Consider the following 4,334-nt stretch of genomic DNA (forward strand, 5'->3'; position numbering starts at 1 on the left):
GTCGACGTCATCTCTCTTTCAGTAGCAGTAGCACAGCTGTACCTGAGCTTGACCAGCTGCACAGTACTGAATGGTAGAATAGTATCAAGTGATGCAGAAACTGTCCACAGAGCAGAAGTAGAACCAGAACCAGAACCCAGAACCAGAACCAGAGCCAGAACCAGAGCCAGAACCAGAGCCAGAACCCAGAGCCAGAACCAGAGCCAGAACCAGAGCCAGAACCAGAGCCAGAACCAGAACCAGAACCAGAACCAGAGTTGGAACCAGAACCAGAGTTGGAACCAGAACCAGAGTTGGAACCAGAACCAGAGTTGGAACCAGAACCAGAGTTGGAACCAGAACCAGAGTTGGAACCAGAACCAGAGTTGGAACCAGAGCCAGAGTTGGAACCAGAGCCAGAAGTAGAACCAGAACCAGAGTTGGAACCAGAGCCAGAAGTAGAACCAGAACCAGAGTTGGAACCAGAGCCAGAAGTAGAACCAGAACCAGAGTTGGAACCAGAACCAGATTGTTCACCAGAGCCAGATTGTTCACCAGAACCAGAGTTGGAACCAGAACCAGATTGTTCACCAGAGCCAGAGTTGGAACCAGAGCCAGAAGTAGAGCCAGAGCCAGAAGTAGAACCAGAACCTGGAGCAGCAGTTTCTTGGGATGGTGAACCACCGTGTCCAACAGTCAATGTAGTGTGTTCAATGACAGTCTCAACTCTATCACCAGCCTTGGATGCTTCTGAGACAGCAGATTTGGCATAATCAACAGCACGCGATGATTCTTGTGCATGTGCAGCACTCAATTGGACAGAAGCAGCAGACGATTGAACTTCGACCAAAGAAGTTTGTTTGGCAATGCATGATTCTTGAACTTCAATCAATGAAGTAAGAGTAACATAAGCAACAGACTCAACGGATTTGATGGAACTCAATTCACTTTCACAGCTGGCAACAATGTCGGTCTTGTGGGCAGATTCAGCACTGGACTTGACAGATTCAAGAGAGCTCTTGGCCGATTCACAGGAGTAGATGGTGGTGACAACCTTGTCTTGCTCCTTCGAGGCAGAGCTTTGTTCGGACTTGGCACTGGATTGCTCGTCACAAGCAGAGGATTGTTTAGCAGAAGCAGACGTTTGTTCACAGTATTCAGTAACATGGGAAGTGATGATAACAGTTTCAGTAGTCACGTGACCCTCATCATCAGTACAAGTTTCGGTAACTGTAAGAGTGCCTGGTAAGTCACTTGGTTTAGCAGTAGTCGTAGTAGTGGCGGTATTAGTGGCAGTGTCACTCTTGGTTGTAGAATCAGTCTTGGTGTTAGTACAGACTCCAGACTCACAATGAGAACCCTCACCTTCGCCATCAGTAGCAGTAGTGGATTCGGATTCAACAAGTGTAGATTCACCAGAAGTATTTTCGACATCTGACGCAGTAGTGGATTCAGATTCAGTAGCAGCTGAAGATTCAGTAGCAGCAGAAGATTCAGCAGCACTGGATTCAGCAGCAGAGGATTCAGCAGCAGAACTGGATTCAGCAGCAGAGGATTCAGCAGCAGAGGATTCGGCAGCAGAGGATTCAACACCAGAGGATTCAGCAGCAGAGGATTCAGCAGCAGAGGATTCAGCAGCAGAGGATTCAGCAGCACTGGATTCAGCAGCACTGGATTCAGCAGGAGTGGATTCAGCAGCAGAGGATTCAGCAGCACTGGATTCAGCAGGAGTGGATTCAACACCAGAGGATTCAGCGACAGAGGATTCAGCGACAGAGGATTCAGCGACAGAGGATTCAGCGACAGAGGATTCAACACCAGAGGATTCTGCTGGAGTGGATTCAGCAGGAGTGGATTCAGCAGCAGAGGATTCTGCTGGAGTGGATTCAGCGGCAGAACTGGATGCTACCTCATCAACAGGAATACCAGCAGAAAGATCAACATCAGTTTCAGTACCATCCGTGTCGATAATAGAATCAATAAAATCGTCGACGTCATCTCTCTTTCTGGTTGAACCTTCTTGCAAGTGGACTTGGAACAATTTGGTGTGCAACTCGAACAAGACTCTAGCAGGAATGCTAACTATTCTTCCAGCACTACGGATATCATTGGTGTATTGATTACCACTTACACGTGCATAGTAGTATTGGATATTGTAATCTTGGGATGAGACAAAGTTGAAGAATGTTTCTAAGTAATCTGGGATTTCAAAGTCACAGACACCAGTGGCATAATCAACCACGGAGATTTGTTCACCATTCAAGAAACAGGCCACCTCGGATGGGGTTTCAGAAGTAACTTCATCTGATGTGACGGAAGGTTCATCACTGGTTGCATCAACAGTGGATGATACATCACTAGTAGCACTTTCTTCAGGAGCAGATGTCACTTCAGTACCGGATGATTCTTCAGCAGGAGTAGATTCAGCAGGAGTAGATTCAGCAGGAGTAGATTCAGCAGGAGTAGACTCAGCTGGAGAGGATTCAACTGGAGTAGATTCAACAGGAGTAGACTCAACTGGGGTGGATTCAACTGGAGTAGATTCAACTGGGGTGGATTCAGCTGGGGTGGATTCAGCTGGGGTTGATTCAATTGGGGTGGATTCAGCTGGGGTTGATTCACCAGGGGTGGATTCAGCAGGAGAGGATTCAGCAGGAGAGGATTCAGCTGGAGTAGTTTCAGCTGGAGTAGACTCAGCTGGGGTTGATTCACCAGGGGTGGATTCACCAGGGGTAGAATCAGCTGGACTAGATTCAACTGGGGTGGATTCAACTGGAGTAGATTCAACTGGGGTGGATTCAACAGGAGTAGACTCAGCAGGAGTAGATTCAACTGGGGTTGATTCAACTGGGGTGGATTCAGCTGGAGTAGACTCAGCTGGGGTTGATTCACCAGGGGTGGATTCACCAGGGGTAGAATCAGCTGGAGTTGATTCACCAGGGGTAGATTCAGCTGGGGTAGATTCAGCTGGAGTAGATTCAGCTGGGGTTGATTCAACTGGGGTGGATTCAACAGGAGTAGACTCAGCAGGGGTTGATTCAGCAGGAGTTGATTCAGCAGGAGTAGATTCAGCTGGAGTAGACTCGACTGGGGTGGATTCAACTGGACTAGATTCAGCTGGGGTGGATTCAACTGGAGTAGATTCAACTGGAGTAGATTCAACTGGAGTAGATTCAACTGGAGTAGATTCAACTGGGGTGGATTCAGCAGGAGAGGATTCAACAGGAGTAGACTCAGCTGGGGTTGATTCACCAGGGTGGATTCAACTGGGGTGGATTCAGCTGGAGTAGAATCAGCTGGAGTAGATTCAACAGGAGTAGAGTCAGCAGGAGTAGATTCAACAGGAGTAGAATCAACAGGAGTAGACTCAGCAGGAGTAGATTCAGCTGGGGTGGATTCAACAGGAGTAGATTCAGCTGGAGTAGATTCAACAGGAGTAGAGTCAGCAGGAGTAGATTCATAGGGGTAGATTCAGCAGGAGTGGATTCAGCAGGAGTAGATTCAACTGGGGTGGATTCAGCTGGAGTAGTTTCAGCTGGAGTAGACTCAGCTGGCGTTGATTCACCAGGGGTTGATTCACCAGGGGTGGATTCACCAGGGGTAGAATCAGCTGGAGTTGATTCAGCAGGAGTAGACTCAGCAGGAGTTGATTCAGAAGGAGTAGACTCAGCAGGAGTAGACTCAGCAGGAGTAGATTCAGCTGGAGTAGAGTCATTATGAGAAGACTCAGCCGGAGTCGATTCAACTGGAGTAGATTCACCTCGAGAAGATTCAGCTCGGATCGATTCAGCTGGAGCGGATTCAGGTGGAGTAGATTCAACTGGAGTAGATTCACCAGAAGAGGATTCTGCTGCAGTGGATTCCGCTGGAGTAGATCTCAGCAGCAGTAGACTCAGCTGGGGCTGACTCAACAGGAGAAGAGTTCCCTGGGAGTAGATTCAGCATGAGAAGATTCAGCTGGGGTTGATTCACTAGGGGTTGAGTTCAGCAGGGAGTAGATTCAGCAGGAGTAGATTCAGCAGGAGTAGATTCAGCAGGAGTAGATTCAACTGGAGTAGATTCAACTGGGGTGGATTCTGCTGGAGTGGATTCTGCTGGAGTGGATTCTGCTGGGGTTGATTCAGCAGAAGAGGATTCTGCTGGAGTGGATTCTGCTGGAGTGGATTCAACTGGAGTAGATTCAGCTGGGGTGGATTCACCAGGGGTGGATTCAGCTGGGAGTAGATTCAGCAGGAGTAGACTCAGCTGGGGTTGATTCACTAGGGGTTGATTCAGCAGGAGTAGATTCAGCAGGAGTAGATTCAGCAGGAGTAGATTCAGCAGGAGTAGATTCAACTGGAGTAGATTCAGCTGGG

Source organism: Candida tropicalis, assembly GCF_000006335.3.
Source record: "Candida tropicalis MYA-3404 genomic scaffold supercont3.7, whole genome shotgun sequence".
Classification (NCBI taxonomy): Eukaryota; Fungi; Ascomycota; class Pichiomycetes; order Serinales; family Debaryomycetaceae; genus Candida; species Candida tropicalis.